This window comes from Pseudonaja textilis, chromosome 16 (genome assembly GCF_049901715.1).
Source record: "Pseudonaja textilis isolate UNSWEBS1 chromosome 16, rPseTex1.2, whole genome shotgun sequence".
Taxonomy (NCBI): Eukaryota; Metazoa; Chordata; class Lepidosauria; order Squamata; family Elapidae; genus Pseudonaja; species Pseudonaja textilis.
The window spans coordinates 9,179,927-9,192,652 of record NC_142005.1 but is presented as its reverse complement, the minus strand read 5'-3'; the positions used below and the strand labels follow the sequence as shown (position 1 = coordinate 9,192,652).

Below are 12,726 nucleotides of genomic sequence, written 5' to 3'. Positions count from 1 at the left end.
GATACAAACTTGAAAGTCCTAGAACACACAAACTTGAAAGTCCTAGAACACACAAATTTAGAACTCCTAGAACACACAAACTTGAAAGACCGAGTGTCAAAAGTTGATGAGAAAATCTCTACTTCCTAAGCGGTTGCATCATTTCTGAGTTCACAAGGATGTCACGCACAAGTCATAGTAGTAGAATTATAAGATATATTTTTTTTCAGATTTACCTGTAGATTAGGATCACAAGTAACAATGAATCACCTAAGATATGTAAATCAGTACATACCGTAGGGTCAGGTATTGGACGCCTCCACAGCCAATGGTTTTCTTAGAACGTACTTTGGTTTCTGAAATGGGACAGGGAGAGATAGTATAAAAAGAGGCCTTTGGCCAGAGGTTCTTCATTCGCTTGAGAGAGTAGACTCAACCAAGTCCAAAGATCCTCTACCTGAAAAACCAACCGGTGAGTATGAGAAATCTTTCTTTAATCATCTAACATAAAGTCATGGTGGGCATCGTCCAGTCTTGGAGATGCCCAGAATGGAAGATAAGATTTTTTTCCTGGGCAAAGTGGTTGTTCTCTGGTCAAAAGATGGTCTTTCTCTGTTGACCCATTCATTCTTTGCATGACATTTTAGCTTGGTGAGAATAGCACAATAGCAAACAGCATAAACGTAATGTTCTGTCTTGAATTCGATTAGATGTTTGAGCAGATAGATTAGATTAATTCTTGGCTGGTTCTTCTGAAGGTTATTCAGCCCTAACCCTAACCTTAAGAGATATTACTCTGATCGACGCCAACATGAATTTGCTTCCATTGAAGCTTTGTTTGAAGTTGGGATTGAGTGGTGTCTTCATGCACCATTAGTGGTTCCAACTCTAGATAAGGTTGTCTTTTTTTTTTTAAGATAGATCAAGGGATTCTGGAGATCCTTAGATTAACTTGGGCACCCTCCAAAGTCTTGACTTCCTACTCCCATGATTCCCAACCAAGAGATCACTTCTGCAAACCTTGAAATTTGATAGATTACCAGATGTCTAGGAATATCTTCTCCGAGTGATAGAGATTGTTGTTTCAAAGATGATATCCAAAGAATTCGAGAGATAGAATGAGCATTCCATCCAGACGGTGCAGTAAAGAAGCCTCCTTAATGCATATATAATAACACAGTTGCCCATCCTTGGAAGCCACAACAGGATGCCGGTTGCTCCATCACCACTTCTCAAAGCTTACCAAAACCACAAGAAACATGAGTCAACCACGAGAAACAGAGGGGATGATAGGAAGGCAGATAAATAGGTGAGAAAGAGGATAGAGAAGCCAAAAGTCTTCGTGTTGTTGAAACGCACCTCTTCAACTCACGTTCTTCTCCGCGGCCTCAAAGTAACACTCGTCTCTCTCTCTCTCTCTTTCTCTCTCTGTCTTTCACCCTCTAGACTTTGTGGTCAACATGAGCCAACAACAACAACAACAACAAGGGAGCTGTTGTCACGGAGGTAGCAGTGGCCTCGGTGGAGGGTGCTGCCGACGAGGGAGTAGCGGTGGATGCTGCAGCCGTGGGACAACCGGAGGTGGAGGCTGTTGTGGCCGCAGAGGGAGTAGCGGTGGATGCTGCTCTCGTGGTTCAGGTCCCGTCTACGTTCAACAGAGCCAGCAGACCAGCAGATGTTGTTGCATCAACCGTTCGGGTCCCTGTTGCGGCCGTTGCTGCGGCCGGCGCTGTGGCGGTGGCTGCTGCGGTGGAGGATCTACCCAACTGAAGCAGAAGTAGATGCCTTCAAAGATCATAGCCAAACCAACCTCTGACTTTTAGCACCTTCTCCTTCTTTCCAGAAACTCAAAGGGTAGACCTGGAAAAGGTTCGACCTCTGAATTTCTCTGCTCTGTTATCCCTGCGAAGCTATTAAAATAATCCCTTGCTTGCAGAGAAGTGGATTTGGTGTCCTTTGTGAAGCTTGGGGTGTTGGGGGGAGAATGAGGTGAATCGGGGAGGTTCTCCAACCTTCTGAGACCCCCTTTTTTAAAGATTTTTTTTAAAGCAAAGGGGTCCTTTATTTTCTCAACTGGTACACTGCATCACATCACGGGATGGGTTTACACAGCATGACGAAGAAGGACCTCAAGTTGCGGGAAGCGAGGGGTTAAATCATCACCTCTTCTGGTTGAAGAAGACTAGATCAATGAAAACAAAGTCATAGTAGACCAGAGAAGAGGGGAGGAGTGCGGGGAGGACAATGGGTGAGGATCCAGGTGGAGAAACCAAGTTTTTGAAGATGGGCAGACATTTAATTCACCTCACCTTCCAGTCCCATAGAAAAGGGATTATGGGAATTGTAGTACAAGCCCCCTACTTTAGAACCATTAAAGGTCTAAATTTAATGGTTTGCCTCCAGAAGTTGTGGCCGCTCCAACACTGGAGGTTTTTAAGAAGAGCTTGAACAACCATTTGTCTGAAATGGGATAGGATTTCCTGACTGAGCAGGGGGTTGGACTAGAAGACCTTTGAGGTCCCTCCCAACTCTGGTATTCTGTTAAATTTTTCACTTACCTTTCCCATCTCTTATTCCAGAAGTTGTTACCATAACTTCCTTCACTGGGTCAAAAAGATTGGCTCAGTTGACCTGGTCTTCCGTAGGCGTGAACTAACCCAATCTTGAGAATAGCTAATCCTGATTTAAAGAACAGAATTAAACAGCAACAGCTTAACAAAAATTGTTAGAAGCACAGCATCACTTCCCACGAAGTGTGTAGGGGAGACTTTCTCCCAACTCTTGAGGACAACCACTAAGTCCCACCTATCACAGCTGATACAGCTGTAAAAGAGCCAACCAGATCAGGTCCATGACTCACAAAGCTACAGCCACACATTCCAACCCCTGTGGAAAATCAAGGTAAGCAGTTGCTAAATAGCTCAGTCACGTGACCAACCTGATTTCATGACCTTTTTTGTGGTGGTCCTTAAGTGAACACCTGGTCATTAAGGGGTTTGCTAGGGGTGCAGTTTTGCGGAAGTAAGCTCCCGTTTTTGGCCAAACCATTGTAAAATGTGGTCACGTGACTACAAATTTGGCCATGCTGTTGAGTGTCCAAGCTTTGGTCGTGTGACTATGGAGGGGGGCCGACTGTCAGAACTTCAAATCCAGGTCCTAAATACCCCTCCAGGTAAGTCTGTTGTAACCTCAAACAGTTGTTAAGCAACCAAACATAAGTCAACGACTACCTATATTGACATGGTCTCTTCTTCTTGGTCAACCCATGAAGCATTGACTTATCAAGACCACCGTTGGGGTGAAGAGTGGTTTTTCCCAGCTGCTCTATCCCACCAACTCTTTTCCTTGGAGGACCAAATAGGCCGAAAGTCCTGATCGATTTAGTTTAGACTTTCCTACAACCCGTCTGACTGAGTGAAATTAACTTTATACAATTAGTTCTCGGTTCAATAAAACCTCCCTGGAGGTCATCTGTCCCCCCCCCTTTTTTTTGGCATCCTCACAACCCCATTGTGAGGTTGTTGACCCACTTAAGTCCGCGATGGAAACAGGACTAGCCAGTGTGTTCGTTCATTGGCTTGTCTCCTAAACATGTAATTAACTGTATTGGATGGAGTCGACAAACTGAACTCAACCTTCTATGTGTCACAATCGTAATAACAGGATAATACATTTATCAAGATCTCATATCTGAGTACTGGAGTTGTAGTTCCTGTTGTTATATTTGTTATTCTTGGACTTGTTGTATTAAGAGAGTCCCTGCTTCGTTGTCTCAGCCAAGCAATCCCCTCTGGCTTCTTGGCTTGAAGACATCCTTTAATGTTGGTCTATAAAACTAGACAAGATTCCATTAGATCGATTCATTATTTTAGCTAAGGCTGCATTGCTTTTTTTGTTGTGACAATGCCATGCAATTTTGCACAAAAGTTCATTCTTTTTTTTTTTCCAGGTTAATTTATGCAACAGGCTCCTGACTCTGAGATCTTGACTGGGTTTAGGATCTCTGCTGCAAAGCCAAAGAGAGTCAGATATTTCTGAAAAATTATCTACTTAGATACTACTCAGTATTGACTCCCTCCTTACTAAATCCTTTTGGATCTAAAAATAAATATTATTTTTAATATTTAAATATTAAATAAATAAATATTATATATTTCCCTTTTCTTTCTTTTCCACTCCCCTTACCTCACCCTTAATTATTCACTTAGCTAAACGACAGTGTTTTAATCACTGTAATTTTTTTTTGAAATTGTGCAATCATTGCTGTGTCGCTTTGCTTTTCATTTCACGGATTATCATTTTTTTTTAAACAAAGCTGAAGTTTGTTCAGAGTTGATTCTTTCTTTAAACGAAGTTTAAATATTTGAATAGAGACACACCCCCCCCAAAAAAATAATTAGAGATAGAGGCAGAGGCAGCGATAGAGATATATCGGTAGGTATAGATATAGATAGCTTATATACAGAGGTGGTATTCAGCAGGTTCTGACCAGGGATGGTATTCAATTTTTTTAACAACGGAATCCGTGGGTGTGGCTAGGTGGGCATGGCCATGTGACTGGGTGGGTGTGGCTTTTTGCAGCAACCCCCCCCCCATTTGGTTTGCTTCCTGGGCCTCAGGCCTGAGCATGGGGGGGGGGGATCGGCACCACTCACCCCATCCACCCTCACCCCTGCACACTCCTTTTTGTCTCGTGGGCCGTAGGGAGGCCTCCTGGGCAAAGCAGTAAGACAGCAAGAGGGATCCAGGAACAGCTGATCATCGGAACAGCTGATAATCGGAACAGCTGATCGTCAGGAGGGGAAAAAGGAAATATCTTAAGGAGTGACTGGGCAGGCGAGAATGCAGTCAGTGATGTCAGGCATGCGTACGATGTCACATATGCGCGATAAGGACTAACTGGGCAGGGAGGAGGTGGGGGGAAGAGAGAGACGGAGCCAGCCAGGGGGCACAATTTGCCAGTTCTCCAAACTGTGCAGAATCATAACAACCGGGTCTATAGAACCGGTGTGAACCAGTAGAATCCCACCCCTGTTTCTGACCAGTTCCGGAGAACCGGTAGCAGAAATTTTGAATCGTTAGGAATACCACCTCCCCGATCTCTTCTCTGCCTCCTGAGTCCCAGCTGATCGTCTGGGTCTTCTTTTGTTGCCCTGGTACAGGAGAACGGAGCTGGAAAGCAGGTAAAATGTAGAGTTTAAAAGGAAAAAGGAGCAAAGGTGTAAGGATCTTTTTTTTCCACCCCTTATCCTGGGATTCTCCGGAGTAGACTGTCTCTGTCTATGGAGGTTCTGCTTTGCAGCTCAAAGGACTCTTTTGTGGGCAAATCCTATCAATCTGCAAAGCAGCAGCGCTCTCTGGTGGTATCTAACCCTCTTTCAAGACCACAAATTTAGGGAAGAAGTTTGCAAGCAGTTTGCAATTTAAGGCAAGCCTGCCTATTACAGTCACAACACCCATGTGACTAGACTGATTTTATGACCTTTTTTTTTTTTTTGGCGATGGTCATTAAGTAAATGTGGCAGTTGTAAAAAAAAAAATCCATTGTGGTCATTTGCCATTGTAAAATGCTACTTCTCAAAGCCGCCACAACGGGGTAGCAAGCACCAAGTTGTGAAATCTTTTAAAACATTTGCAGAGAATTTTTAACAATGGAATTCAGGATCTTTTTAATTGTTCTGCCTGTCTTTAATTTACCTTAATTTATCCTTTGTCTGCTTCGCCCATTTCACTCCCAAGAAAAATTCCAAACTTACTTGCAGCAAATGAGACTCGTGGTGTCCTTTTTTCTTTTCTTTTTTTTCATTTCTTAATTTATATTTATATTGCAAAATTTCCTTAGGTGCATGGATAAACCGCTGCTAAACAAAAGGGATTTATAAAGGGGTGGATGGGAGAATATCTTCCCCCAAAAAGTGATTTGTAAAAGGGGAAAAAAAGAATATTAAAACTGATTTTGATGGCAACCGAGCCGTCAAAATTTGGCAGTACACGAAGGTGGTGGGGAGAAAAATTAAAACGCAAAAGTTGAGCGCTTTTATTTTTTAAGCAATCCATTTCATTCTTTGCTTCTTGTTTTGTCAATAAAGACTGGGGCTTGTCTTTAAATAACGCTGCCAGGTGCAATTCAATGTCATCCTAAATCTAAAATTAAAACAATCATCCGGTTTTAATACCAACAGAACGCTCAATTAACTTTGGAGATCTATCATTCAATGCAACTCCGTCAAACGATGAGGAATTAAATTTGCAACGGCGGAAGATTTTATTTCGGCGGTACGGCCTTAGGACGCCAGGGAGATTGTATTGAAATCCGGGAAATAAACAGACTCGAGTGGAAAAAAAAAAGATTTTTCAGTATGATGTCAACTCGCCGCTGGGGACCTGCGCCAAGTTTGGTAGCAAGGCGAGCCTTGCGTTTTGCAAACTGGTGCTTCCTTAATTGCCACATTAACCTGCCCAATTAAATCCGGATTGGGAAAATTGCAAAGTAAGGGATGAGCTCTCGGGATGAGGTTCAGCCCCAAATTAACACTTCAAACATACCCCAGTGAAGGGGTGGCCCAGCCCAGGGAGGCATCCTGAAGACCAGTTCCTCAGGTGATTAAAAATCGAGCTGAGATGTTGGGAAATAAATTAGACACAGTTTAAACCAAAAAAAAACAAAAAACAAAAGAGGAATAGTCACGAAAGGTGAATTAGCAGGTAGTTCTCCACTTAAGGCTGCTCGTTTAGTGACCATCCGAAGGTGCAAGGGAAAAAAGAGATTCAGGACTGGTCCTCGCACTTATGACTGTCACTGGCAGTGATCTCAATTTGGGCGTTTGGCAACTGGCATGTATTTTATCTTCTTTATCATTTAACAACCCCATCTTCCCTTGAGCCGGGGTGACTGAATGGAGATTGAGTGTTTACTGGCTGGATGCCTTTCCTGTTGCCAATGCGGAGGTTTTTTTTTTTCCCAGTGGATATATTCCAATCGTGCCCAAAGGGAGAAATATCTGCGTCTACCAAGAATCAAATCTCTAGGCCACCGCACCACTCAACTGGCATCTATTTATGACGGTCGCCATCTCACTGGATCACATGATCTGCCACCATCTGTCAAGCCAAGTCAACGGAGGAAGATAGATTCGTTTAACAACCACAGCAAAATGGCCCTAACATTGGCCATGGATCACTTAGGGACAGAAGCTCCAGTCCCAATTCCGGTTGTAAAGTGAGGACTGTCTTGAGTCCCGATTTCATGACACAGTGGCCAAAGTTCTTCACCTTTACATACATTCCTTTACACCTTTGCCCAATGTCTAAATTAGTCTCAGTTTGTTTGGTTGTTGGTTTGTTTGATTGCTGGCTTGTTTGATTGCCGGTTTGTTTGATAGCTGGTTAGTTTGATTGTTGATTTGTTTAATTGTTGGTTTATTTGATTGCTGGTTAGTTTGTTGGTTTGTTTTATTGTTGGTTGGTTTGATTGCTGGTTTGTTTGATTGTGGTTTGTTTGATTGTGGTTTGTTTGATTAATGGTTTGTGCCAATGAAAACTCAGACTTCTCCCAGATAACTCTCTAGATTCTGGTTAAATACTCCAGGGAGAAGCGCATTATAGGTAATGTCAGAGAAATATGGCTGTGAGTAACGCTGAACAAAAACGACACCCACCTAAGATAGGAGACATGACAAGGACTAGATACTTGGTTTTATTTTTAAGGTCATGCCCTGGCTTTGCCAACGCTTACATGGTTGGCATGCCGGTGTTGACATCCCTGTACAAGGCAGTGTTGGGAATGTGTGTGTTATCTCAGATCACAAGGATCTGCTCCCAATTAGCCTCGACAAGCTCGTCATACTGGAAAAGAATGTCCCCAGTGCCTTTTGTGGGCAGTTGTGATTCCACAGATACTACCATCACAGGGAGTGTGTTGTTCAGGAAATGAACACAGAACATCCTGGGTTGCAACTTGGCATCTGACACCATTTTTTAAAAAAATTCCTTTCCTTCCTGAATAGACCCAACACACACGTGTCCACAAACCCAAGTTTGGGAAGAAGTGATCATCCGACTTGTGATTTGAGGTGACAATATCCATCCAGAAAGGACAGTGACATGTCTAACTACCATGTTTCTCATATAATAAGGCCGGGTCTTTTTTATTTTTTTTATTTTTTTGAGCCCCCCAAAAATGGCTAGGCTGTCTTTTCGGGGGTGACTTAATTCCCCCCCGCTTGCATCTTCGGGCAGGTGGGCGGCGACGGCTTGGATGTTGATCTGGGCATTGGTGGGGCACTTCATATCGGGGTCAACGCAGGCAGCACCATATCCGGGTGTGCAACAAAAGCACTTCCTAACGGCAAGCCCCCCCACCATTCCCCCCCATTTCGCATATTTTAATATAGGCCTTAATTTGGGAGGAGGGGCTTAATTTCATTTCATGCCTATAAAACATGCTGGGACTTCCTATTGGGGGAGGCCATATTGTTGGAAAAACAGGGTATCAGAAAAACTTTTGGGGCATCAAGTCTGAGGGTCACACGGCAAATAACCATTTCTGGTCAAATTTCTACTCAATTTGTAGTCAATTTCTACTCAATTTCTGGTCAATTTCTACTCAATTTCTGGTCAATTTCTCAAGCTAGTGAGCTCCGAGGAAGGAATACATTGGTGAAAACAGAATTACGTTTCACTCGCAGTCGTATCTTGGAGACCAAGTGGATAAACCAGGATCCCGTTTTATGCCCCCATTTAGATTTCCATCATGGCTTCCTCCAAATCCCGCCCCCACCCCCTCATCCTTTCTGATTCTCAACGGGCCTTTGGAAAGTCTGAGACCCCCTACTTAATTTCTCTTCAGCACTTTCTCATCCAAGGTAGACTGCTTTGGGCACCCAGTCCAAAGGTCACAGGGCAAATAACCATTTCTGGACCTACATACAATTGAGGCTTAGCAAGAAGTAATCCAGAAATTCAAAAGCAGGTTTCATATAGGTCATGCATGCTTTAATTATAGCTCTCAGCCAGCAAAAGGGAACAGATAAAGCAAGAACATGAAGGAATACAATTTAGCAAAACGCTGGGCGCAACACCTCGGATGCCTCCCAGAATGTACGTTGGGAAACAATGAAGTTCTCCAGAACTACCATCCAGATTTACCATTTTGAGTTCTTGGAGATGTCAGGACATTCAAGCTTTCATCATCAACCAGGTTGGCCATCAGTCCCAAACAGCAACTCCAAAAACATTTGTGGGTTTTGGCCACACGTGGGCAGGATCAGATGGCCCGAGGAACGGACAGAGTCATGAGTTTTCAAGCGGACGCATCCAGCGTTGAGTTAACCGAGATGGTTAGAAAGAAGCCCATCCAAGCATAAAGATCCACAAAGCCTGCTTCTTCCTTCTGTCTCCAACCCTCCAGCTGAAGGCATCTCAGCATCGTTTCGGACGTTGAGAGGGACGGCAGCTTTGCTGGTCTTGGGGACAGGGTTCGGGGGGACACACTTGCTGGGGGCAAGGTTTGGGAAGGCATTCTTGAGGAGAACAAGGTCTGGGAAGACATTCTTGAGGAGAACAAGGTCTGGGAAGACATTCTTGAGGAGAGCAAGGTTTAGGAGAACAGGGTCTGGGAATACACACTTTGGGGGGGCAAGGATCAGGAAGACAATCTTGAGGGGGGCAAGGTTTGGGTGTACACTCTTGTGGCGGGCAGACGGGCGTAGGGCAGGTCTTCTGACACTGAGGAGGAGGCTGGCAAGGCTGCTTACACTGTTGCTGTTGGTAAGACATCTTGGTGGATTGGATAAACTGGAGAAGGAGATTTTTTTTAAAAAAAGAAAACCAAACTCAGCTTTTCATTATTCCCAAATTCTTACCCTCAAATCCCAACAGTCCTTAGAGACCCCAAGCCCCAGTCCACTCCTCCCTTCAGTTCAACAATCAGGGTTAGATGTACCCCATAGAAATAATCTCTCTTCCCCTCAAGAAGTGAGGGGAGCCGAATGTCAACTCATAAAACATCCCTATGTCTGTTTTCGAGTTGCCATAAACAAGGGGACGGAAGAAATCTGAAGGAGCCGTACGGCAGTTTAAAACCAGAAGTACATTCCAACTCTTATCTTACAAAGATTGTAGCTAGGCTACCGGATCTTCTGCCCAGGAAAATCCTTAACTGGAGAACGTGATTGATGACACTCAGCCCAGGTGCTTCATTGGAAAATCTGATTTATGACACACCCGGGGGGTGGGGGGAGGAAAACAGGGTCACAGGTGACTGTCAATTACCTATGCCAGCTTGGCCTTCATACAGGTCAATGTCAACACGTTATTCCTAATAAATCTTTCGCATTTTTTTTTAAGCTTGGCTCAAGGCTCATGATTTTATTAGTGCAATCGCCCGGAACCCTGACCACTCTCAAACTATCAAGAAATTCTAACCTCCATATTATTTTGGGCAGAAGTTAAAATTGACCTGTAAAATCAGCCTTTAAAAATTTGCTAAATTCCCCTTGGGGCTTTTGAGAGCGAAACATTTGCCAAATGTTTAAAATTTACATTTAAATACTTCACATTCATTTCATCCCAATGTTTCTCACAGTTGGCCTGTCAATTTTTTTAAAAAAAACAAAACTATATTTGTATATCTGTATGTACATATTCACAAACCCTTATTGGCCATAATATATAACATATGAAGACATAAATATCTATATGAGTAAATGTAATAGGGAAACAGAAATCAAAACTTCCTTAATTATAAAGCTGTCTGGGGAAAGAGGACAATTTCCCTTAGCAGCCTTAATATTCACCTGGTTATTATTAACAGGTGAGGCAAAATGCATGTCAATTTTTAATAAATAATGCAGAATGCACGCAGTCTTCATTCAGATGAGCCACGGGGATTATTAATTCCTGGGCTGAAAATTGTCTAGTTGACAATCCATCCATTTCCATTTCAGCTAAACGCTGTCCCAACCCAGCCTGGATTTCTACCTGCTTTCCACTTGGTGTATTTCTACCTTAACTGGATAACAGGAGAGTCAGAAGGGACCTTGGAGGTCTTCTAGTCCAGCCCCGCCCTGCTCAAGCAAGAGACTATACCACTCTAGACAAATAGCTGTCCAGTCTCTTCTTGAAAGCCTCCTGGGATGGATCCCCCACAACTTCAGGTGGCAAACAGTTCCACTGGTTAATTGCTCTAACTATCAGGAAATGCCTCTGTATTTCTAAGTCGGATCTCTCCTTGGTTATTTCCCATCCGTTGCTTCTCGTCCTGCCTTCAGGTGCTTTGGAGAAGAGGTAGACCCCCAAATCTTCTTTGGGTCAGCCCCTCAAATATTGGAAGATGCTCTCCTGTCACCCCCTAGAACTTATTCTCCATTAAACTAGACATCCTCAATTCCCGCAAACCATATGTCTTAGCTTCCATCTTGGTTGCTCTTCTCTGCGCTCTTTCCAGAGTCTTGACATCTTGTTTTTTGTATTGTGGCGACCAAAACTGGATGTGATATTCCAAGTCTGGTCTTTCCAAGGTCTTATAAATTGGTATTAACACTCCGTGTCATCTTGATTCTATTCCTCTGTTGATGCCTCTCTCTCTCTCTCTCTCTCTCTCTCTCTCTCTCTCTCTCTCTCTCTCTGTGTGTGTGTGTAGGGGTGTGTGTTTGTCTTTCTCTGTCTGTCTCTCTCTCTCTGTCTCTCTGCCTCTCTTTCTCTCTCTCTCTCTCTGTCTCTTTCTCTTTCTTTCTCTCTGTCTCTGTCTCTCTGTCTCTCTCTGTCTCTCTCTTTCTCTTTCTTTCTCTTTCTTTCTCTCTGTCTCTCTATCTCTCTCTGTCTCTCTCTGTCTCTTTCTCTTTCTTTCTCTCTGTCTCTCTTTCTCTGTCTCTCTCTGTGTAGGGGTGTGTGTGTGTCTTTGTCTGTCTCTCTCTCTGTGTCTCTCTGCCTCTCTCTCTGCCTCTCTCTCTCTCTGTCTCTCTCTCTCTCTGTCTCTCTCTATCTCTCTGTCTCTCTATGTCTCTGTGTGTATGTGTGTGTGTGTGTCTGTCTGTCTGTCTCTCTCTCTCTCTCCCTCTCTCTCCTTTTCCTTTCTCCCCTTTAACAAGCCCATAACCTGCCCTCCAAAATCTCCTTTCTCCTTTTCCAACGGAGGGGGAAAAAACCCGCCAAGAAATCCATCCGTCCGCAGCCTCTACTTACCCACTCGAGTGAGGACCAAGCTGGCTGGAAGGAGGAAACCCAAGAGTCGAATGCAAACCTCGAGTTTTGCACGGCTATTTATACTCTCAAACTCTTCCTCGCCGAGGGAGAGTCACTCGCTGAGCAGGTGGGAGAGGAGAACAAAATTGGTCTGAGTAATAGATTACTTTTCTTTCCAAAAAAAAAAAAAAAAATTGCCCCGTGTTTTTTTTCTTTTTTTTCTTTTTGCAATCCCAACCTATTTATTTATGGCATCATCCAGGAAAAGTCACACAATTCAAGCCCTATTAGCGCTGAGTGGTGAAAGAGTTCAGACTTTAGGGCCTGGTTTGCCTGTTACTTAATTCTCCACCTGACCTGACAGTGGAAGTTGCAATCAATCATGGGCTAAGCTACTTTGGATTCTGAGTTGGCCGGCTTACTCATGAGGAAGCAGTTAAATCATCTCCTGGGTCCTTTGTCAGGCAAAAATCCACCCCACAATTTCCCGGAGTTGCACCGGGGGGTGGGTCGTTTCCTGGAGTTCCTCGAAGAAGAGCAGATAACAGATCATCAGAGTTGGAA

General features: G+C 43.7%; 2 long non-coding RNA genes across 2 annotated transcripts; one reads left to right on the top strand and one right to left on the bottom strand.

Moving 5' to 3' along the window:
- The first annotated feature begins 377 nt into the window (after positions 1 to 377).
- On the top strand, positions 378 to 1,919 carry LOC148124582 (uncharacterized). The gene is made up of 2 exons (XR_015739708.1): positions 378 to 451; positions 1,426 to 1,919. It is a non-coding gene; the product is annotated as an uncharacterized LOC148124582 (long non-coding RNA).
- A 7,032-nt stretch (positions 1,920 to 8,951) lies between these two features.
- Positions 8,952 to 12,436, bottom strand: LOC148124581 (uncharacterized). Its single transcript, XR_015739676.1, has 2 exons — positions 12,163 to 12,436; positions 8,952 to 9,774 (listed from the first exon to the last, which is right to left on the bottom strand). It is a non-coding gene; the product is annotated as an uncharacterized LOC148124581 (long non-coding RNA).
- Positions 12,437 to 12,726: the final 290 nt, after the last annotated feature.